The sequence below is a fragment of the Girardinichthys multiradiatus genome, chromosome 11 (genome assembly GCF_021462225.1).
Source record: "Girardinichthys multiradiatus isolate DD_20200921_A chromosome 11, DD_fGirMul_XY1, whole genome shotgun sequence".
NCBI classification, from domain to species: Eukaryota; Metazoa; Chordata; class Actinopteri; order Cyprinodontiformes; family Goodeidae; genus Girardinichthys; species Girardinichthys multiradiatus.
In genome coordinates this window covers 3,850,593-3,875,056 of record NC_061804.1, presented here as the reverse complement: position 1 = coordinate 3,875,056, position 24,464 = coordinate 3,850,593, and the positions used below count along the sequence as shown (strand labels likewise).

Genomic DNA, 24,464 nt, shown 5'->3' with positions numbered 1-24,464 from the left:
AGTCAAGATCTGACACAGTGACCATGACATAACTGACATTGCAAGGGCTAGTGGCGCAATGGATAACGCGTCTGACTACGGATCAGAAGAATCTAGGTTCGACTCCTGGCTAGCTCGAGCTTATTTTCACCCTGAATCTAAATCCTAACTCCTGGAAACGGTGTTCTCCTTGACATAAGGACTTTATTCCTGAGTAAAGAAGGGAGAAGAACCTTGTCCCTTCTACAATATTATGAAGCCAGGATAGTTTAAACATGTACTTGAATGAAATTAAACAGCCTACTCAGATGTACATGGCATGACCCAGAAAGGACAGCTGTCCAGATCAACACTGTGTTGTCCATCAAGAATAAATGGCACTCTTGAGGAGAAAAGCAGAGTTTGTACTGACAACTGCAAAAACCTACATTAAAACAGATCAGGTGGCTTTTAGATATGCTCTAGGCCGCATCTACAGTACAGTCTGGGCTCTTCTTCCAAGTCAGTTTCACAAACATCAAACAAGGTAAGATCCTTACAAGGGAGAATTTGAGATTTAAACCACAAAGTGCTGGTAAAAGCAACTGTTGCTGTCTTAGGAGTTGTTGACCATCTTAAAGTCCTGTGAAATATCAGGCTGTTGCAAGCATTTTAGGTTTCCTTGACAGTGGAGACATTTCTACATTGGCATAAAGCACAAAGACCAGATGTACATGGCCTGACCCAGAAAGGACAGCTGTCCAGATCAACACTCTGTTGTCCATCAAGAAGAAATGGCACTCTTGAGGAGAAAACAAGAAAAGCAGAGTTTGTACTGACAACTGCAAAAACCTACATTAAAACGGACCATGTGGCTTTAGATATGCTCTAGGTAGCATCTACAGTACTGTCTAAGCTCTCCTTCCAAGTCAGTTTCACAGCCATTCACACCCTAAATATCTGCGACCAAAACACTATAAATATGGGTCAGGTGGGCCAACGACTAACAAGTGGCAAATACCCAGGTGCTCCATCTTCTGAATGGGTAGATCAATTGCTCACACTTGACATCAACAACTCTTAAAGTTCAGTGTATCAACCATAGCATATAATCATGAGGCTCAATGTAGAAATGATATTAGAATATTAGAAGCCCTGGTGTGTTACGTTGAAAAATGTTCTAATGGCTCCCTTGCATGGCAGAATTCACCTTCACTCTACACATGTCATTCTTAAATGCAAACTGTGCCTAAACGCTGTTCATAGTTTCAGAAAGACTCATGGTTTGTCATTACCGTCACCTGGTTTACTAGGTACAACCAGAATACAAATATTACCATGCTAATTGAGCTTTATGGACATTTATTTCCTTGCAAAATGTCTTTTTGCATCACAGTTATACCAACATTGAATGAAGTAAGATACTTACATGGTAGGTTTTGAGATTTAAAGCAAAAAGTGCTGGTAAAATCAGTCGTCCATGTCCTAGAGTAATTAAACATCTCAAGGTCCTGTGAAAATCAGGCCGTTGCAAGAGTTTTGGTTTTCCTGGAGGTGCGGGTAGATTTCTGACTAAACTCTGCAATTGCTCTGACATTCCACAAATTTGGATGACAAAGTAGGATTAGCAAAAAATGTATAACTTGAGAAATAAAGAAATACCCATCTGTTGAAGTCTTAAGACTGTGTATTCAGGAAGTGGTGGACTCGCCAGTCATGTGATGACATGAGCGCAACCATAGCTACAACAAAAATGGTCAAAACCCTATATGGTGGTTTTGTATCACGCATGGAAACATCCCGAGGGTGCTCCCGAGCCTCTTTGGCGCAGTAGGCAGCGCGTCAGTCTCATAATCTGAAGGTCGTGAGTTCGGGCCTCACACGGGGCATCGGTTTTGATCTTTTTTTCCCCCACTCCTTTTAGTTGGCAACTTGCACGTCCTTATGCGCTGCAGCACCACATTAGTCAAGATCTGACACAGTGACCATGACATAACTGACATTGCAAGGGCTAGTGGCGCAATGGATAACGCGTCTGACTACGGATCAGAAGAATCTAGGTTCGACTCCTGGCTAGCTCGAGCTTATTTTCACCCTGAATCTAAATCCTAACTCCTGGAAACGGTGTTCTCCTTGACATAAGGACTTTATTCCTGAGTAAAGAAGGGAGAAGAACCTTGTCCCTTCTACAATATTATGAAGCCAGGATAGTTTAAACATGTACTTGAATGAAATTAAACAGCCTACTCAGATGTACATGGCATGACCCAGAAAGGACAGCTGTCCAGATCAACACTGTGTTGTCCATCAAGAATAAATGGCACTCTTGAGGAGAAAAGCAGAGTTTGTACTGACAACTGCAAAAACCTACATTAAAACAGATCAGGTGGCTTTTAGATATGCTCTAGGCCGCATCTACAGTACAGTCTGGGCTTTACTTCCAAGTCAGTTTCACAAACATCAAACAAGGTAAGATCCTTACAAGGGAGAATTTGAGATTTAAACCACAAAGTGCTGGTAAAAGCAACTGTTGCTGTCTTAGGAGTTGTTGACCATCTTAAAGTCCTGTGAAATATCAGGCTGTTGCAAGCATTTTAGGTTTCCTTGACAGTGGAGACATTTCTACATTGGCATAAAGCACAAAGACCAGATGTACATGGCCTGACCCAGAAAGGACAGCTGTCCAGATCAACACTCTGTTGTCCATCAAGAAGAAATGGCACTCTTGAGGAGAAAACAAGAAAAGCAGAGTTTGTACTGACAACTGCAAAAACCTACATTAAAACGGACCATGTGGCTTTAGATATGCTCTAGGTAGCATCTACAGTACTGTCTAAGCTCTCCTTCCAAGTCAGTTTCACAGCCATTCACACCCTAAATATCTGCGACCAAAACACTATAAATATGGGTCAGGTGGGCCAACGACTAACAAGTGGCAAATACCCAGGTGCTCCATCTTCTGAATGGATAGATCAATTGCTCACACTTGACATCAACAACTCTTAAAGTTCAGTGTATCAACCATAGCATATAATCATGAGGCTCAATGTAGAAATGATATTAGAATATTAGAAGCCCTGGTGTGTTACGTTGAAAAATGTTCTAATGGCTCCCTTGCATGGCAGAATTCACCTTCACTCTACACATGTCATTCTTAAATGCAAACTGTGCCTAAACGCTGTTCATAGTTTCAGAAAGACTCATGGTTTGTCATTACCGTCACCTGGTTTACTAGGTACAACCAGAATACAAATATTACCATGCTAATTGAGCTTTATGGACATTTATTTCCTTGCAAAATGTCTTTTTGCATCACAGTTATACCAACATTGAATGAAGTAAGATACTTACATGGTAGGTTTTGAGATTTAAAGCAAAAAGTGCTGGTAAAATCAATCGTCCATGTCCTAGAGTAATTAAACATCTCAAGGTCCTGTGAAAATCAGGCCGTTGCAAGAGTTTTGGTTTTCCTGGAGGTGCGGGTAGATTTCTGACTAAACTCTGCAATTGCTCTGACATTCCACAAATTTGGATGACAAAGTAGGATTAGCAAAAAATGTATAACTTGAGAAATAAAGAAATACCCATCTGTTGAAGTCTTAAGACTGTGTATTCAGGAAGTGGTGGACTCGCCAGTCATGTGATGACATGAGCGCAACCATAGCTACAACAAAAATGGTCAAAACCCTATATGGTGGTTTTGTATCACGCATGGAAACATCCCGAGGGTGCTCCCGAGCCTCTTTGGCGCAGTAGGCAGCGCGTCAGTCTCATAATCTGAAGGTCGTGAGTTCGGGCCTCACACGGGGCATCGGTTTTGATCTTTTTTTCCCCCACTCCTTTTAGTTGGCAACTTGCACGTCCTTATGCGCTGCAGCACCACATTAGTCAAGATCTGACACAGTGACCATGACATAACTGACATTGCAAGGGCTAGTGGCGCAATGGATAACGCGTCTGACTACGGATCAGAAGAATCTAGGTTCGACTCCTGGCTAGCTCGAGCTTATTTTCACCCTGAATCTAAATCCTAACTCCTGGAAACGGTGTTCTCCTTGACATAAGGACTTTATTCCTGAGTAAAGAAGGGAGAAGAACCTTGTCCCTTCTACAATATTATGAAGCCAGGATAGTTTAAACATGTACTTGAATGAAATTAAACAGCCTACTCAGATGTACATGGCATGACCCAGAAAGGACAGCTGTCCAGATCAACACTGTGTTGTCCATCAAGAATAAATGGCACTCTTGAGGAGAAAAGCAGAGTTTGTACTGACAACTGCAAAAACCTACATTAAAACAGATCAGGTGGCTTTTAGATATGCTCTAGGCCGCATCTACAGTACAGTCTGGGCTCTTCTTCCAAGTCAGTTTCACAAACATCAAACAAGGTAAGATCCTTACAAGGGAGAATTTGAGATTTTAACCACAGAGTGCTGGTAAAAGCAACTTTTGCTGTCTTAGAAGTTGTTGACCATCTTAAAGTCCTGTGAAATATCAGGCTGTTGCAAGCATTTTAGGTTTCCTTGACAGTGGAGACATTTCTACATTGGCATAAAGCACAAAGACCAGATGTACATGGCATGACCCAGAAAGGACAGCTGTCCAGATCAACACTCTGTTGTCCATCAAGAAGAAATGGCACTCTTGAGGAGAAAACGAGAAAAGCAGAGTTTGTACTGACAACTGCAAAAACCTACATTAAAACGGACCAGGTGGCTTTAGATATGCTCTAGGTAGCATCTACAGTACTGTCTAAGCTCTCCTTCCAAGTCAGTTTCACAGCCATTCACACCCTAAATATCTGCGACCAAAACACTATAAATATGGGTCAGGTGGGCCAACGACTAACAAGTGGCAAATACCCAGGTGCTCCATCTTCTGAATGGATAGATCAATTGCTCACACTTGACATCAACAACACTTAAAGTTCAGTGTATCAACCATAGCATATAATCATGAGGCTCAATGTAGAAATGATATTAGAATATTAGAAGCCCTGGTGTGTTACGTTGAAAAATGTTCTAATGGCTCCCTTGCATGGCAGAATTCACCTTCACTCTACACATGTCATTCTTAAATGCAAACTGTGCCTAAACGCTGTTCATAGTTTCAGAAAGACTCATGGTTTGTCATTACCGTCACCTGGTTTACTAGGTACAACCAGAATACAAATATTACCATGCTAATTGAGCTTTATGGACATTTATTTCCTTGCAAAATGTCTTTTTGCATCACAGTTATACCAACATTGAATGAAGTAAGATACTTACATGGTAGGTTTTGAGATTTAAAGCAAAAGTGCTGGTAAAATCAATCGTCCATGTCCTAGAGTAATTAAACATCTCAAGGTCCTGTGAAAATCAGGCCGTTGCAAGAGTTTTGGTTTTCCTGGAGGTGCGGGTAGATTTCTGACTAAACTCTGCAATTGCTCTGACATTCCACAAATTTGGATGACAAAGTAGGATTAGCAAAAAATGTATAACTTGAGAAATAAAGAAATACCCATCTGTTGAAGTCTTAAGACTGTGTATTCAGGAAGTGGTGGACTCGCCAGTCATGTGATGACATGAGCGCAACCATAGCTACAACAAAAATGGTCAAAACCCTATATGGTGGTTTTGTATCACGCATGGAAACATCCCGAGGGTGCTCCCGAGCCTCTTTGGCGCAGTAGGCAGCGCGTCAGTCTCATAATCTGAAGGTCGTGAGTTCGGGCCTCACACGGGGCATCGGTTTTGATCTTTTTTTCCCCCACTCCTTTTAGTTGGCAACTTGCACGTCCTTATGCGCTGCAGCACCACATTAGTCAAGATCTGACACAGTGACCATGACATAACTGACATTGCAAGGGCTAGTGGCGCAATGGATAACGCGTCTGACTACGGATCAGAAGAATCTAGGTTCGACTCCTGGCTAGCTCGAGCTTATTTTCACCCTGAATCTAAATCCTAACTCCTGGAAACGGTGTTCTCCTTGACATAAGGACTTTATTCCTGAGTAAAGAAGGGAGAAGAACCTTGTCCCTTCTACAATATTATGAAGCCAGGATAGTTTAAACATGTACTTGAATGAAATTAAACAGCCTACTCAGATGTACATGGCATGACCCAGAAAGGACAGCTGTCCAGATCAACACTGTGTTGTCCATCAAGAATAAATGGCACTCTTGAGGAGAAAAGCAGAGTTTGTACTGACAACTGCAAAAACCTACATTAAAACAGATCAGGTGGCTTTTAGATATGCTCTAGGCCGCATCTACAGTACAGTCTGGGCTCTTCTTCCAAGTCAGTTTCACAAACATCAAACAAGGTAAGATCCTTACAAGGGAGAATTTGAGATTTAAACCACAAAGTGCTGGTAAAAGCAACTTTTGCTGTCTTAGGAGTTGTTGAACATCTTAAAGTCCTGTGAAATATCAGGCTGTTGCAAGCATTTTAGGTTTCCTTGACAGTGGAGACATTTCTACCTTGGCATAAAGCACAAAGACCAGATGTACATGGCATGACCCAGAAAGGACAGCTGTCCAGATCAACACTCTGTTGTCCATCAAGAAGAAATGGCACTCTTGAGGAGAAAACAAGAAAAGCAGAGTTTGTACTGACAACTGCAAAAACCTACATTAAAACGGACCAGGTGGCTTTAGATATGCTCTAGGTAGCATCTACAGTACTGTCTAAGCTCTCCTTCCAAGTCAGTTTCACAGCCATTCACACCCTAAATATCTGCGACCAAAACACTATAAATATGGGTCAGGTGGGCCAACGACTAACAAGTGGCAAATACCCAGGTGCTCCATCTTCTGAATGGGTAGATCAATTGCTCACACTTGACATCAACAACTCTTAAAGTTCAGTGTATCAACCATAGCATATAATCAGGAGGCTCAACGTAGAAATGATATTAGAATATTAGAAGTCCTGGTGTGTTACGTTGAAAAATGTTCTAATGGCTCCCTTGCATGGCAGAATTCACCTTCACTCTACACATGTCATTCTTAAATGCAAACTGTGCCTAAACGCTGTTCATAGTTTCAGAAAGACTCATGGTTTGTCATTACCGTCACCTGGTTTACTAGGTACAACCAGAATACAAATATTACCATGCTAATTGAGCTTTATGGACATTTATTTCCTTGCAAAATGTCTTTTTGCATCACAGTTATACCAACATTGAATGAAGTAAGATACTTACATGGTAGGTTTTGAGATTTAAAGCAAAAAGTGCTGGTAAAATCAATCGTCCATGTCCTAGAGTAATTAAACATCTCAAGGTCCTGTGAAAATCAGGCCGTTGCAAGAGTTTTGGTTTTCCTGGAGGTGCGGGTAGATTTCTGACTAAACTCTGCAATTGCTCTGACATTCCACAAATTTGGATGACAAAGTAGGATTAGCAAAAAATGTATAACTTGAGAAATAAAGAAATACCCATCTGTTGAAGTCTTAAGACTGTGTATTCAGGAAGTGGTGGACTCGCCAGTCATGTGATGACATGAGCGCAACCATAGCTACAACAAAAATGGTCAAAACCCTATATGGTGGTTTTGTATCACGCATGGAAACATCCCGAGGGTGCTCCCGAGCCTCTTTGGCGCAGTAGGCAGCGCGTCAGTCTCATAATCTGAAGGTCGTGAGTTCGGGCCTCACACGGGGCATCGGTTTTGATCTTTTTTTCCCCCACTCCTTTTAGTTGGCAACTTGCACGTCCTTATGCGCTGCAGCACCACATTAGTCAAGATCTGACACAGTGACCATGACATAACTGACATTGCAAGGGCTAGTGGCGCAATGGATAACGCGTCTGACTACGGATCAGAAGAATCTAGGTTCGACTCCTGGCTAGCTCGAGCTTATTTTCACCCTGAATCTAAATCCTAACTCCTGGAAACGGTGTTCTCCTTGACATAAGGACTTTATTCCTGAGTAAAGAAGGGAGAAGAACCTTGTCCCTTCTACAATATTATGAAGCCAGGATAGTTTAAACATGTACTTGAATGAAATTAAACAGCCTACTCAGATGTACATGGCATGACCCAGAAAGGACAGCTGTCCAGATCAACACTGTGTTGTCCATCAAGAATAAATGGCACTCTTGAGGAGAAAAGCAGAGTTTGTACTGACAACTGCAAAAACCTACATTAAAACAGATCAGGTGGCTTTTAGATATGCTCTAGGCCGCATCTACAGTACAGTCTGGGCTCTTCTTCCAAGTCAGTTTCACAAACATCAAACAAGGTAAGATCCTTACAAGGGAGAATTTGAGATTTTAACCACAGAGTGCTGGTAAAAGCAACTTTTGCTGTCTTAGAAGTTGTTGACCATCTTAAAGTCCTGTGAAATATCAGGCTGTTGCAAGCATTTTAGGTTTCCTTGACAGTGGAGACATTTCTACATTGGCATAAAGCACAAAGACCAGATGTACATGGCATGACCCAGAAAGGACAGCTGTCCAGATCAACACTCTGTTGTCCATCAAGAAGAAATGGCACTCTTGAGGAGAAAACGAGAAAAGCAGAGTTTGTACTGACAACTGCAAAAACCTACATTAAAACGGACCAGGTGGCTTTAGATATGCTCTAGGTAGCATCTACAGTACTGTCTAAGCTCTCCTTCCAAGTCAGTTTCACAGCCATTCACACCCTAAATATCTGCGACCAAAACACTATAAATATGGGTCAGGTGGGCCAACGACTAACAAGTGGCAAATACCCAGGTGCTCCATCTTCTGAATGGATAGATCAATTGCTCACACTTGACATCAACAACACTTAAAGTTCAGTGTATCAACCATAGCATATAATCATGAGGCTCAATGTAGAAATGATATTAGAATATTAGAAGCCCTGGTGTGTTACGTTGAAAAATGTTCTAATGGCTCCCTTGCATGGCAGAATTCACCTTCACTCTACACATGTCATTCTTAAATGCAAACTGTGCCTAAACGCTGTTCATAGTTTCAGAAAGACTCATGGTTTGTCATTACCGTCACCTGGTTTACTAGGTACAACCAGAATACAAATATTACCATGCTAATTGAGCTTTATGGACATTTATTTCCTTGCAAAATGTCTTTTTGCATCACAGTTATACCAACATTGAATGAAGTAAGATACTTACATGGTAGGTTTTGAGATTTAAAGCAAAAAGTGCTGGTAAAATCAATCGTCCATGTCCTAGAGTAATTAAACATCTCAAGGTCCTGTGAAAATCAGGCCGTTGCAAGAGTTTTGGTTTTCCTGGAGGTGCGGGTAGATTTCTGACTAAACTCTGCAATTGCTCTGACATTCCACAAATTTGGATGACAAAGTAGGATTAGCAAAAAATGTATAACTTGAGAAATAAAGAAATACCCATCTGTTGAAGTCTTAAGACTGTGTATTCAGGAAGTGGTGGACTCGCCAGTCATGTGATGACATGAGCGCAACCATAGCTACAACAAAAATGGTCAAAACCCTATATGGTGGTTTTGTATCACGCATGGAAACATCCCGAGGGTGCTCCCGAGCCTCTTTGGCGCAGTAGGCAGCGCGTCAGTCTCATAATCTGAAGGTCGTGAGTTCGGGCCTCACACGGGGCATCGGTTTTGATCTTTTTTTCCCCCACTCCTTTTAGTTGGCAACTTGCACGTCCTTATGCGCTGCAGCACCACATTAGTCAAGATCTGACACAGTGACCATGACATAACTGACATTGCAAGGGCTAGTGGCACAATGGATAACGCGTCTGACTACGGATCAGAAGAATCTAGGTTCGACTCCTGGCTAGCTCGAGCTTATTTTCACCCTGAATCTAAATCCTAACTCCTGGAAACGGTGTTCTCCTTGACATAAGGACTTTATTCCTGAGTAAAGAAGGGAGAAGAACCTTGTCCCTTCTACAATATTATGAAGCCAGGATAGTTTAAACATGTACTTGAATGTAATTAAACAGCCTACTCAGATGTACATGGCATGACCCAGAAAGGACAGCTGTCCAGATCAACACTGTGTTGTCCATCAAGAATAAATGGCACTCTTGAGGAGAAAAGCAGAGTTTGTACTGACAACTGCAAAAACCTACATTAAAACAGATCAGGTGGCTTTTAGATATGCTCTAGGCCGCATCTACAGTACAGTCTGGGCTCTTCTTCCAAGTCAGTTTCACAAACATCAAACAAGGTAAGATCCTTACAAGGGAGAATTTGAGATTTAAACCACAGAGTGCTGGTAAAAGCAACTTTTGCTGTCTTAGAAGTTGTTGACCATCTTAAAGTCCTGTGAAATATCAGGCTGTTGCAAGCATTTTAGGTTTCCTTGACAGTGGAGACATTTCTACATTGGCATAAAGCACAAAGACCAGATGTACATGGCATGACCCAGAAAGGACAGCTGTCCAGATCAACACTCTGTTGTCCATCAAGAAGAAATGGCACTCTTGAGGAGAAAACGAGAAAAGCAGAGTTTGTACTGACAACTGCAAAAACCTACATTAAAACGGACCAGGTGGCTTTAGATATGCTCTAGGTAGCATCTACAGTACTGTCTAAGCTCTCCTTCCAAGTCAGTTTCACAGCCATTCACACCCTAAATATCTGCGACCAAAACACTATAAATATGGGTCAGGTGGGCCAACGACTAACAAGTGGCAAATACCCAGGTGCTCCATCTTCTGAATGGATAGATCAATTGCTCACACTTGACATTAACAACACTTAAAGTTCAGTGTATCAACCATAGCATATAATCATGAGGCTCAATGTAGAAATGATATTAGAATATTAGAAGCCCTGGTGTGTTACGTTGAAAAATGTTCTAATGGCTCCCTTGCATGGCAGAATTCACCTTCACTCTACACATGTCATTCTTAAATGCAAACTGTGCCTCAACGCTGTTCATAGTTTCAGAAAGACTCATGGTTTGTCATTACCGTCACCTGGTTTACTAGGTACAACCAGAATACAAATATTACCATGCTAATTGAGCTTTATGGACATTTATTTCCTTGCAAAATGTCTTTTTGCATCACAGTTATACCAACATTGAATGAAGTGAGATACTTACATGGGAGGTTTTGAGATTTAATGCACAAAGTGCTGGTAAAATCAATCGTCCATGTCCTAGAGTAATTAAACATATCAAGGTCCTGTGAAAATCAGGCCGTTGCAAGAGTTTTGGTTTTCCTGGAGGTGCGGGTAGATTTCTGACTAAACTCTGCAATTGCTCTGACATTCCACAAATTTGGATGACAAAGTAGGATTAGCAAAAAATGTATAACTTGAGAAATAAAGAAATACCCATCTGTTGAAGTCTTAAGACTGTGTATTCAGGAAGTGGTGGACTCGCCAGTCATGTGATGACATGAGCGCAACCATAGCTATAACAAAAATGGTCAAAACCCTATATGGTGGTTTTGTATCACACATGGAACCATCCCGAGGGTGCTCCCGAGCCTCGTTGGCGCAGTAGGCAGCACGTCAGTCTCATAATCTGAAGGTCGTGAGTTCGGGCCTCACACGGGGCATCGGTTTTGATCTTTTTTTCCCCCACTCCTTTTAGTTGGCAACTTGCACGTCCTTATGCGCTGCAGCACCACATTAGTCAAGATCTGACACAGTGACCATGACATAACTGACATTGCAAGGGCTAGTGGCGCAATGGATAACGCGTCTGACTACAGATCAGAAGAATCTAGGTTCGACTCCTGGCTAGCTCGAGCTTATTTTCACCCTGAATCTAAATCCTAACTCCTGGAAACGGTGTTCTCCTTGACATAAGGACTTTATTCCTGAGTAAAGAAGGGAGAAGAACCTTGTCCCTTCTACAATATTATGAAGCCAGGATAGTTTAAACATGTACTTGAATGAAATTAAACAGCCTACTCAGATGTACATGGCATGACCCAGAAAGGACAGCTGTCCAGATCAACACTGTGTTGTCCATCAAGAAGAAATGGCACTCTTGAGGAGAAAAGCAGAGTTTGTACTGACAACTGCAAAAACCTACATTAAAACAGATCAGGTGGCTTTTAGATATGCTCTAGGCCGCATCTACAGTACAGTCTGGGCTCTTCTTCCAAGTCAGTTTCAAAAACATCAAACAAGGTAAGATCCTAACAAGGGAGAATTTGAGATTTAAACCACAAAGTGCTGGTAAAAGCAACTTTTGCTGTCTTAGGAGTTGTTGAACATCTTAAAGTCCTGTGAAATATCAGGCTGTTGCAAGCATTTTAGGTTTCCTTGACAGTGGAGACATTTCTACCTTGGCATAAAGCACAAAGACCAGATGTACATGGCATGACCCAGAAAGGACAGCTGTCCAGATCAACACTCTGTTGTCCATCAAGAAGAAATGGCACTCTTGAGGAGAAAACAAGAAAAGCAGAGTTTGTACTGACAACTGCAAAAACCTACATTAAAACGGACCAGGTGGCTTTAGATATGCTCTAGGTAGCATCTACAGTACTGTCTAAGCTCTCCTTCCAAGTCAGTTTCACAGCCATTCACACCCTAAATATCTGCGACCAAAACACTATAAATATGGGTCAGGTGGGCCAACGACTAACAAGTGGCAAATACCCAGGTGCTCCATCTTCTGAATGGATAGATCAATTGCTCACACTTGACATCAACAACACTTAAAGTTCAGTGTATCAACCATAGCATATAATCATGAGGCTCAATGTAGAAATGATATTAGAATATTAGAAGCCCTGGTGTGTTACGTTGAAAAATGTTCTAATGGCTCCCTTGCATGGCAGAATTCACCTTCACTCTACACATGTCATTCTTAAATGCAAACTGTGCCTAAACGCTGTTCATAGTTTCAGAAAGACTCATGGTTTGTCATTACCGTCACCTGGTTTACTAGGTACAACCAGAATACAAATATTACCATGCTAATTGAGCTTTATGGACATTTATTTCCTTGCAAAATGTCTTTTTGCATCACAGTTATACCAACATTGAATGAAGTAAGATACTTACATGGTAGGTTTTGAGATTTAAAGCAAAAAGTGCTGGTAAAATCAATCGTCCATGTCCTAGAGTAATTAAACATCTCAAGGTCCTGTGAAAATCAGGCCGTTGCAAGAGTTTTGGTTTTCCTGGAGGTGCGGGTAGATTTCTGACTAAACTCTGCAATTGCTCTGACATTCCACAAATTTGGATGACAAAGTAGGATTAGCAAAAAATGTATAACTTGAGAAATAAAGAAATACCCATCTGTTGAAGTCTTAAGACTGTGTATTCAGGAAGTGGTGGACTCGCCAGTCATGTGATGACATGAGCGCAACCATAGCTACAACAAAAATGGTCAAAACCCTATATGGTGGTTTTGTATCACGCATGGAAACATCCCGAGGGTGCTCCCGAGCCTCTTTGGCGCAGTAGGCAGCGCGTCAGTCTCATAATCTGAAGGTCGTGAGTTCGGGCCTCACACGGGGCATCGGTTTTGATCTTTTTTTCCCCCACTCCTTTTAGTTGGCAACTTGCACGTCCTTATGCGCTGCAGCACCACATTAGTCAAGATCTGACACAGTGACCATGACATAACTGACATTGCAAGGGCTAGTGGCACAATGGATAACGCGTCTGACTACGGATCAGAAGAATCTAGGTTCGACTCCTGGCTAGCTCGAGCTTATTTTCACCCTGAATCTAAATCCTAACTCCTGGAAACGGTGTTCTCCTTGACATAAGGACTTTATTCCTGAGTAAAGAAGGGAGAAGAACCTTGTCCCTTCTACAATATTATGAAGCCAGGATAGTTTAAACATGTACTTGAATGTAATTAAACAGCCTACTCAGATGTACATGGCATGACCCAGAAAGGACAGCTGTCCAGATCAACACTGTGTTGTCCATCAAGAATAAATGGCACTCTTGAGGAGAAAAGCAGAGTTTGTACTGACAACTGCAAAAACCTACATTAAAACAGATCAGGTGGCTTTTATATATGCTCTAGGCCGCATCTACAGTACAGTCTGGGCTCTTCTTCCAAGTCAGTTTCACAAACATCAAACAAGGTAAGATCCTTACAAGGGAGAATTTGAGATTTTAACCACAGAGTGCTGGTAAAAGCAACTTTTGCTGTCTTAGAAGTTGTTGACCATCTTAAAGTCCTGTGAAATATCAGGCTGTTGCAAGCATTTTAGGTTTCCTTGACAGTGGAGACATTTCTACATTGGCATAAAGCACAAAGACCAGATGTACATGGCATGACCCAGAAAGGACAGCTGTCCAGATCAACACTCTGTTGTCCATCAAGAAGAAATGGCACTCTTGAGGAGAAAACGAGAAAAGCAGAGTTTGTACTGACAACTGCAAAAACCTACATTAAAACGGACCAGGTGGCTTTAGATATGCTCTAGGTAGCATCTACAGTACTGTCTAAGCTCTCCTTCCAAGTCAGTTTCACAGCCATTCACACCCTAAATATCTGCGACCAAAACACTATAAATATGGGTCAGGTGGGCCAACGACTAACAAGTGGCAAATACCCAGGTGCTCCATCTTCTGAATGGGTAGATCAATTGCTCACACTTGACATCAACAACACTTAAAGTTCAGTGTATCAACCATAGCATATAATCATGAGGCTCAACGTAGAAATGATATTAGAATATTAGAAGTCCTGGTGTGTTACGTTGAAAAATTTTCTAATGGCTCCCTTGCATGGCAGAATTCACCTTCACTCTACACATGTCATTCTTAAATGCAAACTGTGCCTCAACGCTGTTCATAGTTTCAGAAAGACTCATGGTTTGTCATTACCGTCACCTGGTTTACTAGGTACAACCAGAATACAAATATTACCATGCTAATTGAGCTTTATGGACATTTATTTCCTTGCAAAATGTCTTTTTGCATCACAGTTATACCAACATTGAATGAAGTGAGATACTTACATGGGAGGTTTTGAGATTTAATGCACAAAGTGCTGGTAAAATCAATCGTCCATGTCCTAGAGTAATTAAACATCTCAAGGTCCTGTGAAAATCAGGCCGTTGCAAGAGTTTTGGTTTTCCTGGAGGTGCGGGTAGATTTCTGACTAAACTCTGCAATTGCTCTGACATTCCACAAATTTGGATGACAAAGTAGGATTAGCAAAAAATGTATAACTTGAGAAATAAAGAAATACCCATCTGTTGAAGTCTTAAGACTGTGTATTCAGGAAGTGGTGGACTCGCCAGTCATGTGATGACATGAGCGCAACCATAGCTATAACAAAAATGGTCAAAACCCTATATGGTGGTTTTGTATCACACATGGAACCATCCCGAGGGTGCTCCCGAGCCTCGTTGGCGCAGTAGGCAGCGCGTCTGTCTCATAATCTGAAGGTCGTGAGTTCGGGCCTCACACGGGGCATCGGTTTTGATCTTTTTTTCCCCCACTCCTTTTAGTTGGCAACTTGCACGTCCTTATGCGCTGCAGCACCACATTAGTCAAGATCTGACACAGTGACCATGACATAACTGACATTGCAAGGGCTAGTGGCGCAATGGATAACGCGTCTGACTACGGATCAGAAGAATCTAGGTTCGACTCCTGGCTAGCTCGAGCTTATTTTCACCCTGAATCTAAATCCTAACTCCTGGAAACAGTGTTCTCCTTGACATAAGGACTTTATTCCTGAGTAAAGAAGGGAGAAGAACCTTGTCCCTTCTACAATATTATGAAGCCAGGATAGTTTAAACGTGTACTTGAATGAAATTAAACAGCCTACTCAGATGTACATGGCATGACCCAGAAAGGACAGCTGTCCAGATCAACACTGTGTTGTCCATCAAGAAGAAATGGCACTCTTGAGGAGAAAAGCAGAGTTTGTACTGACAACTGCAAAAACCTACATTAAAACAGATCAGGTGGCTTTTAGATATGCTCTAGGCCGCATCTACAGTACAGTCTGGGCTCTTCTTCCAAGTCAGTTTCACAAACATCAAACAAGGTAAGATCCTTACAAGGGAGAATTTGAGATTTAAACCACAAAGTGCTGGTAAAAGCAACTTTTGCTGTCTTAGGAGTTGTTGAACATCTTAAAGTCCTGTGAAATATCAGGCTGTTGCAAGCATTTTAGGTTTCCTTGACAGTGGAGACATTTCTACATTGGCATAAAGCACAAAGACCAGATGTACATGGCATGACCCAGAAAGGACAGCTGTCCAGATCAACACTCTGTTGTCCATCAAGAAGAAATGGCACTCTTGAGGAGAAAACAAGAAAAGCAGAGTTTGTACTGACAACTGCAAAAACCTACATTAAAACGGACCAGGTGGCTTTAGATATGCTCTAGGTAGCATCTACAGTACTGTCTAAGCTCTCCTTCCAAGTCAGTTTCACAGGCATTCACACCCTAAATATCTGCGACCAAAACACTATAAATATGGGTCAGGTGGGCCAACGACTAACAAGTGGCAAATACCCAGGTGCTCCATCTTCTGAATGGGTAGATCAATTGCTCACACTTGACATAAACAACTCTTAAAGTTCAGTGTATATACCATAGCATATAATCATGAGGCTCAACGTAGAAATGATATTAGAATATTAGAAGTCCTGGTGTGTTACGTTGAAAAATGTTCTAATGGCTCCCTTGCATGGCAGAATTCACCTTCACTCTACACATGTCATTCTTAAATGCAAACTGTGCCTCAACGCTGTTCATAGTTTCAGAAAGACTCATGGTTTGTCATTACTGTCACCTGGTTTACTAGGTACAACCAGAATACAAATATTACCATGCTAATTGAGCTTTATGGACATTTATTTCCTTGCAAAATGTCTTTTTGTATCACAGTTATACCAACATTGAATGATGTAAGATACTTACATGGGAGGTTTTGAGATTTAAAGCACAAAGTGCTGGTAAAATCAATCGTCCATGTCCTAGAGTAATTAAACATCTCAAGGTCCTGTGAAAATCAGGCCGTTGCAAGAGTTTTGGTTTTCCTGGAGGTGCGGGTAGATTTCTGACTAAACTCTGCAATTGCTCTGACATTCCACAAATTTGGATGACAAAGTAGGATTAGCAAAAAATGTATAACTTGAGAAATAAAGAAATACCCATCTGTTGAAGTCTTAAGACTGTGTATTCAGGAAGTGGTGGACTCGCCAGTCATGTGATGACATGAGCGCAACCATAGCTATAACAAAAATGGTCAAAACCCTATATGGTGGTTTTGTATCACGCATGGAACCATCCCGAGGGTGCTCCCGAGCCTCGTTGGCGCAGTAGGCAGCGCGTCAGTCTCATAATCTGAAGGTCGTGAGTTCGAGCCTCACACGGGGCATCGGTTTTGATCTTTTTTTTCCCCCACTCCTTTTAGTTGGCAACTTGCACGTCCTTATGCGCTGCGGCACCACATTAGTCAAGATCTGACACAGTGACCATGACAAAACTGACATTGCAAGGGCTAGTGGCGCAATGGATAACGCGTCTGACTACGGATCAGAAGAATCTAGGTTCGACTCCTGGCTAGCTCGAGCTTATTTTCACCCTGAATCTAAATCCTAACTCCTGGAAACAGTGTTCTCCTTGACATAAGGACTTTATTCCTGAGTAAAGAAGGGAGAAGAACCTTGTCCCTTCTACAATATTATGAAGCCAGGATAGTTTAAATGTGTACTTGAATGAAATTAAACAGCCTACTCAGATGTACATGGCATGACCCAGAAATGACAAATGTCCAGATCAACACTGTGTTGTCCATCAAGAAGAAATGGCACTCTTGAGGAGAAAAGCAGAGTTTGTACTGACGACTGCAAAACCTACATTAAAACAGATCAGGTGGCTTTAGATATGCTCTAGGTAGCATCTACAGTACTGTCTAAGCTCTCCTTCCAAGTCAGTTTCACAGCCATTCACACCCTAAATATCTGTGACCAAAACACTATAAATATGGGTCAGGTGGGCCAACGACTAACAAGTGGCAAATACCCAGGTGCTCCATCTTCTGAATGGGTAGATCAATTGCTCACACTTGACATCAACAACTCTTAAAGTTCAGTGTATCAACCATAGCATATAATCATGAGGCTCAACGTAGAAATGATATTAGAATATTAGAAGTCCTGGTGTGTTACGTTGAAAAATTTTCTAATGGCTCCCTTGCATGGCAGAATTCACCTTCACTCTACACATGTCATTCTTAAATGCAAACTGTGCCTCAACGCTGTTCATAGTTTCAGAAAGACTCATGGTTTGTCATTACCGTCACCTGGTTTACTAGGTACAACCAGAATACAAATATTACCATGCTAATTGAGCTTTATGGACATTTATTTCCTTGCAAAATGTCTTTTTGTATCACAGTTATACCAACATTGAATGAAGTAAGATACTTACATGGGAGGTTTTGAGATTTAAAGCACAAAGTGCTGGTAAAATCAATCGTCCATGTCCTAGAGTAATTAAACATCTCAAGGTCCTGTGAAAATCAGGCCGTTGCAAGAGTTTTGGTTTTTCTGGAGGTGCGGGTAGATTTCTGACTAAACTCTGCAATTGCTCTGACATTCCACAAATTTGGATGACAAATTAGGATTAGCAAAAAATGTATAACTTGAGAAATAAAGAAATACCCATCTGTTGAAGTCTTAAGACTGTGTATTCAGGAAGTGGTGGACTCGCCAGTCATGTGATGACATGAGCGCAACCATAGCTATAACAAAAATGGTCAAAACCCTATATGGTGGTTTTGTATCACACATGGAACCATCCCGAGGGTGCTCCCGAGCCTCGTTGGCGCAGTAGGCAGCGCGTCAGTCTCATAATCTGAAGGTCGTAAGTTCGAGCCTCACATGGGGCATCGGTTTTGATCTTTTTTTTCCCCCACTCCTTTTAGTTGGCAACTTGCACGGCCTTATGCGCTGCGGCACCACATTAGTCAAGATCTGACACAGTGACCATGACATAACTGACATTGCAAGGGCTAGTGGCGCAATGGATAACGCGTCTGACTACGGATCAGAAGAATCTAGGTTCGACTCCTGGCTAGCTCGAGCTTATTTTCACCCTGAATCTAAATCCTAACTCCTGGAAACAGTGTTCTCCTTGACATAAGGACTTTATTCCTGAGTAAAGAAGGGAGAAGAACCTTGTCCCATCTACAATATTATGAAGCCAGGATAGTTTAAATTTGTACTTGAATGAAATTAAACAGCCTACTCAGATGTACATGGCATGACCCAGAAATGACAAATGTCCAGATCAACACTGTGTTGTCCATCAAGAAGAAATGGCACTCTTGAGGAGAAAAGCAGAGTTTGTACTGACGACTGCAAAACCTACATTAAAACGGACCAGGTGGCTTTAGATATGCTCTAGGTAGCATCTACAGTACTGTCTAAGCTCTCCTTCCAAGTCAGTTTCACAGGCATTCACACCCTAAATATCTGCGACCAAAACACTATAAATATGGGTCAGGTGGGCCAACGACTAACAAGTGGCAAATACCCAGGTGCTCCATCTTCTGAATGGGTAGATCAATTGCTCACACTTGACATCAACAACTCTTAAAGTTCAGTGTATCAACCATAGCATATAATCATGAGGCTCAACGTAGAAATGATATTAGAATATTAGAAGTCCTGTGTGTTACGTTGAAAAATTTTCTAATGGCTCCCTTGCATGGCAGAATTCTCCTTCACTCTACACATGTCATTCTTAAATGCAAACTGTGCCTCAACGCTGTTCATAGTTTCAGAAAGACTCATGGTTTGTCATTACCGTCACCTGGTTTACTAGGTACAACCAGAATACAAATATTACCATGCTAATTGAGCTTTATGGACATTTATTTCCTTGCAAAATGTCTTTTTGCATCACAGTTATACCAACATTGAATGAAGTAAGATACTTACATGGGAGGTTTTGAGATTTAAAGCACAAAGTGCTGGTAAAATCAATCGTCTATGTCCTAGAGTAATTAAACATCTCAAGGTCCTGTGAAAATCAGGCCGTTGCAAGAGTTTTGGTTTTCCTGGAGGTGCGGGTAGATTTCTGACTAAACTCTGCAATTGCTCTGACATTCCACAAATTTGGATGACAAAGTAGGATTAGCAAAAAATGTATAACTTGAGAAATAAAGAAATACCCATCTGTTGAAGTCTTAAGACTGTGTATTCAGGAAGTTGTGGCCTCGCCAGTCATGTGATGACATGAGCGCAACCATAGCTACAACAAAGATGGTCAAAACCCTATATGGTGGTTTTGTATCACGCATGGAACCATCCCGAGGGTGCTCCCGAGCCTCGTTGGCGCAGTAGGCAGCGCGTCAGTCTCATATTCTGAAGGTCGTGAATTCGGGCCTCACACGGGGCATCGGTTTTGATCTTTTTTTTCCCCCACTCCTTTTAGTTGGCAACTTGCACGTCCTTATGCGCTGCGGCACCACATTAGTCAAGATCTGACACAGTGACCATGACATAACTGACATTGCAAGGGCTAGTGGCGCAATGGATAACGCGTCTGACTACGGATCAGAAGAATCTAGGTTTGACTCCTGGCTAGCTCGAGCTTATTTTCACCCTGAATCTAAATCCTAACTCCTGGAAACAGTGTTCTCCTTGACATAAGGACTTTATTCCTGAGTAAAGAAGGGAGAAGAACCTTGTCCCTTCTACAATATTATGAAGCCAGGATAGTTTAAACGTGTACTTGAATGAAATTAAACAGCCTACTCAGATGTACATGGCATGACCCAGAAATGACAAATGTCCAGATCAACACTGTGTTGTCCATCAAGAAGAAATGGCACTCTTGAGGAGAAAAGCAGAGTTTGTACTGACGACTGCAAAACCTACATTAAAACAGATCAGGTGGCTTTAGATATGCTCTAGGCCGCATCTACAGTACAGTCTGGGCTCTTCTTCCAAGTCAGTTTCAAAAACATCAAACAAGGTAAGATCCTAACAAGGGAGAATTTGAGATTTAAACCACAAAGTGCTGGTAAAAGCAACTTTTGCTGTCTTAGGAGTTGTTGAACATCTTAAAGTCCTGTGAAATATCAGGCTGTTGCAAGCATTTTAGGTTTCCTTGACAGTGGAGACATTTCTACCTTGGCATAAAGCACAAAGACCAGATGTACATGGCATGACCCAGAAAGGACAGCTGTCCAGATCAACACTCTGTTGTCCATCAAGAAGAAATGGCACTCTTGAGGAGAAAACAAGAAAAGCAGAGTTTGTACTGACAACTGCAAAAACCTACATTAAAACGGACCAGGTGGCTTTAGATATGCTCTAGGTAGCATCTACAGTACTGTCTAAGCTCTCCTTCCAAGTCAGTTTCACAGCCATTCACACCCTAAATATCTGCGACCAAAACACTATAAATATGGGTCAGGTGGGCCAACGACTAACAAGTGGCAAATACCCAGGTGCTCCATCTTCTGAATGGGTAGATCAATTGCTCACACTTGACATCAACAACTCTTAAAGTTCAGTGTATCAACCATAGCATATAATCATGAGGCTCAACGTAGAAATGATATTAGAATATTAGAAGTCCTGGTGTGTTACGTTGAAAAATTTTCTAATGGCTCCCTTGCATGGCAGAATTCACCTTCACTCTACACATGTCATTCTTAAATGCAAACTGTGCCTCAACGCTGTTCATAGTTTCAGAAAGACTCATGGTTTGTCATTACCGTCACCTGGTTTACTAGGTACAACCAGAATACAAATATTACCATGCTAATTGAGCTTTATGGACATTTATTTCCTTGCAAAATGTCTTTTTGCATCACAGTTATACGAACATTGAATGAAATGAGATACTTACATGGGAGGTTTTGAGATTTAATGCACAAAGTGCTGGTAAAATCAATCGTCCATGTCCTAGAGTAATTAAACATCTCAAGGTCCTGTGAAAATCAGGCCGTTGCAAGAGTTTTGGTTTTCCTGGAGGTGCGGGTAGATTTCTGACTAAACTCTGCAATTGCTGTGACATTCCACAAATTTGGATGACAAAGTAGGATTAGCAAAAAATGTATAACTTGAGAAATAAAGAAATACCCATCTGTTGAAGTCTTAAGACTGTGTATTCAGGAAGTGGTGGACTCGCCAGTCATGTGATGACATGAGCGCAACCATAGCTACAACAAAAATGGTCAAAACCCTATATGGTGGTTTTGTATCACACATGGAACCATCCCGAGGGTGCTCCTGAGCCTCGTTGGCGCAGTAGGCAGCGCGTCAGTCTCATAATCTGAAGGTCGTGAGTTCGAGCCTCACACGGGTCATCGGTTTTGATCTTTTTTTTCCCCCACTCCTCTTAGTTGGCAACTTGCACGGCCTTATGCGCTGCGGCACCACATTAGTCAAGATCTGACACAGTGACCATGACAAAACTGACATTGCAAGGGCTAGTGGCGCAATGGATAACGCATCTGACTACGGATCAGAAGAATCTAGGTTCGACTCCTGGCTAGCTCGAGCTTATTTTCACCCTGAATCTAAATCCTAACTCCTGGAAACAGTGTTCTCCTTGACATAAGGACTTTATTCCTGAGTAAAGAAGGGAGAAGAACCTTGTCCCATCTACAATATTATGAAGCCAGGATAGTTTAAATTTGTACTTGAATGAAATTAAACAGCCTACTCAGATGTACATGGCATGACCCAGAAATGACAAATGTCCAGATCAACACTGTGTTGTCCATCAAGAAGAAATGGCACTCTTGAGGAGAAAAGCAGAGTTTGTACTGACGACTGCAAAACCTACATTAAAACGGACCAGGTGGCTTTAGATATGCTCTAGGTAGCATCTACAGTACTGTCTAAGCTCTCCTTCCAAGTCAGTTTCACAGCCATTCACACCCTAAATATCTGCGACCAAAACACTATAAATATGGGTCAGGTGGGCCAACGACTAACAAGTGGCAAATACCCAGGTGCTCCATCTTCTGAATGGGTAGATCAATTGCTCACACTTGACATCAACAACTCTTAAAGTTCAGTGTATCAACCATAGCATATAATCATGAGGCTCAACGTAGAAATGATATTAGAATATTAGAAGTCCTGTGTGTTACGTTGAAAAATTTTCTAATGGCTCCCTTGCATGGCAGAATTCTCCTTCACTCTACACATGTCATTCTTAAATGCAAACTGTGCCTCAACGCTGTTCATAGTTTCAGAAAGACTCATGGTTTGTCATTACCGTCACCTGGTTTACTAGGTACAACCAGAATACAAATATTACCATGCTAATTGAGCTTTATGGACATTTATTTCCTTGCAAAATGTCTTTTTGTATCACAGTTATACCAACATTGAATGAAATGAGATACTTACATGGGAGGTTTTGAGATTTAATGCACAAAGTGCTGGTAAAATCAATCGTCCATGTCCTAGAGTAATTAAACATCTCAAGGTCCTGTGAAAATCAGGCCGTTGCAAGAGTTTTGGTTTTCCTGGAGGTGCGGGTAGATTTCTGACTAAACTCTGCAATTGCTGTGACATTCCACAAATTTGGATGACAAAGTAGGATTAGCAAAAAATGTATAACTTGAGAAATAAAGAAATACCCATCTGTTGAAGTCTTAAGACTGTGTATTCAGGAAGTGGTGGACTCGCCAGTCATGTGATGACATGAGCGCAACCATAGCTATAACAAAAATGGTCAAAACCCTATATGGTGGTTTTGTATCACACATGGAACCATCCCGAGGGTGCTCCCGAGCCTCGTTGGCGCAGTAGGCAGCGCGTCAGTCTCATAATCTGAAGGTCGTGAGTTCGAGCCTCACACGGGGCATCGGTTTTGATCTTTTTTTTCCCCCACTCCTCTTAGTTGGCAACTTGCACGGCCTTATGCGCTGCGGCACCACATTAGTCAAGATCTGACACAGTGACCATGACAAAACTGACATTGCAAGGGCTAGTGGCGCAATGGATAACGCGTCTGACTACGGATCAGAAGAATCTAGGTTCGACTCCTGGCTAGCTCGAGCTTATTTTCACCCTGAATCTAAATCCTAACTCCTGGAAACAGTGTTCTCCTTGACATAAGGACTTTATTCCTGAGTAAAGAAGGGAGAAGAACCTTGTCCCATCTACAATATTATGAAGCCAGGATAGTTTAAATTTGTACTTGAATGAAATTAAACAGCCTACTCAGATGTACATGGCATGACCCAGAAATGACAAATGTCCAGATCAACACTGTGTTGTCCATCAAGAAGAAATGGCACTCTTGAGGAGAAAAGCAGAGTTTGTACTGACAACTGCAAAACCTACATTAAAACAGATTAGGTGGCTTTAGATATGCTCTAGGCCGCATCTACAGTGCAATCTGGGCTCTCCTTCCAAGTCAGTTTCACAGCCATTCACTGCCTAAATATCTGAGACCAAAACACCATACATATCGGTCAGGTGGCTCAACTATTAATAAGTGGCACATACCCAAGTGGTCCATCTTCTGAATGGGTAGATCAATTGCTTGCTCTTGACTTCAACAACTCTTTGGGTTCAGTGTATCAGCCATAGCATATAAGCATAAGGGTCCATGCATACATGAAATGAGAATGTTAGAA

General features: G+C 41.7%; 27 non-coding genes across 27 annotated transcripts; all 27 read left to right on the top strand.

Moving 5' to 3' along the window:
- Window positions 1-44: 44 nt before the first annotated feature.
- Window positions 45-117, top strand: trnar-acg. The gene has a single exon. It is a non-coding gene; the product is annotated as a tRNA-Arg (tRNA).
- A 1,657-nt stretch (window positions 118-1,774) lies between these two features.
- Window positions 1,775-1,847, top strand: trnam-cau. The gene has a single exon. It is a non-coding gene; the product is annotated as a tRNA-Met (tRNA).
- Window positions 1,848-1,966: 119 nt separating this feature from the next.
- Window positions 1,967-2,039, top strand: trnar-acg. The gene has a single exon. It is a non-coding gene; the product is annotated as a tRNA-Arg (tRNA).
- A 1,657-nt stretch (window positions 2,040-3,696) lies between these two features.
- Window positions 3,697-3,769, top strand: trnam-cau. Its single transcript has one exon. It is a non-coding gene; the product is annotated as a tRNA-Met (tRNA).
- A 119-nt stretch (window positions 3,770-3,888) lies between these two features.
- trnar-acg lies at window positions 3,889-3,961 on the top strand. The gene has a single exon. It is a non-coding gene; the product is annotated as a tRNA-Arg (tRNA).
- A 1,656-nt stretch (window positions 3,962-5,617) lies between these two features.
- On the top strand, window positions 5,618-5,690 carry trnam-cau. The gene has a single exon. It is a non-coding gene; the product is annotated as a tRNA-Met (tRNA).
- A 119-nt stretch (window positions 5,691-5,809) lies between these two features.
- trnar-acg lies at window positions 5,810-5,882 on the top strand. Its single transcript has one exon. It is a non-coding gene; the product is annotated as a tRNA-Arg (tRNA).
- Window positions 5,883-7,539: 1,657 nt separating this feature from the next.
- trnam-cau lies at window positions 7,540-7,612 on the top strand. Its single transcript has one exon. It is a non-coding gene; the product is annotated as a tRNA-Met (tRNA).
- A 119-nt stretch (window positions 7,613-7,731) lies between these two features.
- On the top strand, window positions 7,732-7,804 carry trnar-acg. The gene has a single exon. It is a non-coding gene; the product is annotated as a tRNA-Arg (tRNA).
- A 1,657-nt stretch (window positions 7,805-9,461) lies between these two features.
- On the top strand, window positions 9,462-9,534 carry trnam-cau. The gene has a single exon. It is a non-coding gene; the product is annotated as a tRNA-Met (tRNA).
- Window positions 9,535-9,653: 119 nt separating this feature from the next.
- On the top strand, window positions 9,654-9,726 carry trnar-acg. The gene has a single exon. It is a non-coding gene; the product is annotated as a tRNA-Arg (tRNA).
- Window positions 9,727-11,383: 1,657 nt separating this feature from the next.
- On the top strand, window positions 11,384-11,456 carry trnam-cau. Its single transcript has one exon. It is a non-coding gene; the product is annotated as a tRNA-Met (tRNA).
- Window positions 11,457-11,575: 119 nt separating this feature from the next.
- On the top strand, window positions 11,576-11,648 carry trnac-aca. The gene has a single exon. It is a non-coding gene; the product is annotated as a tRNA-Cys (tRNA).
- A 1,657-nt stretch (window positions 11,649-13,305) lies between these two features.
- On the top strand, window positions 13,306-13,378 carry trnam-cau. Its single transcript has one exon. It is a non-coding gene; the product is annotated as a tRNA-Met (tRNA).
- A 119-nt stretch (window positions 13,379-13,497) lies between these two features.
- Window positions 13,498-13,570, top strand: trnar-acg. The gene has a single exon. It is a non-coding gene; the product is annotated as a tRNA-Arg (tRNA).
- Window positions 13,571-15,227: 1,657 nt separating this feature from the next.
- On the top strand, window positions 15,228-15,300 carry trnam-cau. Its single transcript has one exon. It is a non-coding gene; the product is annotated as a tRNA-Met (tRNA).
- Window positions 15,301-15,419: 119 nt separating this feature from the next.
- Window positions 15,420-15,492, top strand: trnar-acg. The gene has a single exon. It is a non-coding gene; the product is annotated as a tRNA-Arg (tRNA).
- Window positions 15,493-17,149: 1,657 nt separating this feature from the next.
- On the top strand, window positions 17,150-17,222 carry trnam-cau. Its single transcript has one exon. It is a non-coding gene; the product is annotated as a tRNA-Met (tRNA).
- Window positions 17,223-17,342: 120 nt separating this feature from the next.
- On the top strand, window positions 17,343-17,415 carry trnar-acg. Its single transcript has one exon. It is a non-coding gene; the product is annotated as a tRNA-Arg (tRNA).
- A 1,249-nt stretch (window positions 17,416-18,664) lies between these two features.
- Window positions 18,665-18,737, top strand: trnam-cau. The gene has a single exon. It is a non-coding gene; the product is annotated as a tRNA-Met (tRNA).
- A 120-nt stretch (window positions 18,738-18,857) lies between these two features.
- On the top strand, window positions 18,858-18,930 carry trnar-acg. The gene has a single exon. It is a non-coding gene; the product is annotated as a tRNA-Arg (tRNA).
- Window positions 18,931-20,178: 1,248 nt separating this feature from the next.
- trnam-cau lies at window positions 20,179-20,251 on the top strand. The gene has a single exon. It is a non-coding gene; the product is annotated as a tRNA-Met (tRNA).
- A 120-nt stretch (window positions 20,252-20,371) lies between these two features.
- On the top strand, window positions 20,372-20,444 carry trnar-acg. Its single transcript has one exon. It is a non-coding gene; the product is annotated as a tRNA-Arg (tRNA).
- A 1,655-nt stretch (window positions 20,445-22,099) lies between these two features.
- Window positions 22,100-22,172, top strand: trnam-cau. Its single transcript has one exon. It is a non-coding gene; the product is annotated as a tRNA-Met (tRNA).
- A 120-nt stretch (window positions 22,173-22,292) lies between these two features.
- trnar-acg lies at window positions 22,293-22,365 on the top strand. Its single transcript has one exon. It is a non-coding gene; the product is annotated as a tRNA-Arg (tRNA).
- A 1,248-nt stretch (window positions 22,366-23,613) lies between these two features.
- On the top strand, window positions 23,614-23,686 carry trnam-cau. Its single transcript has one exon. It is a non-coding gene; the product is annotated as a tRNA-Met (tRNA).
- A 120-nt stretch (window positions 23,687-23,806) lies between these two features.
- trnar-acg lies at window positions 23,807-23,879 on the top strand. Its single transcript has one exon. It is a non-coding gene; the product is annotated as a tRNA-Arg (tRNA).
- The last annotated feature ends 585 nt before the right edge of the window (window positions 23,880-24,464 follow it).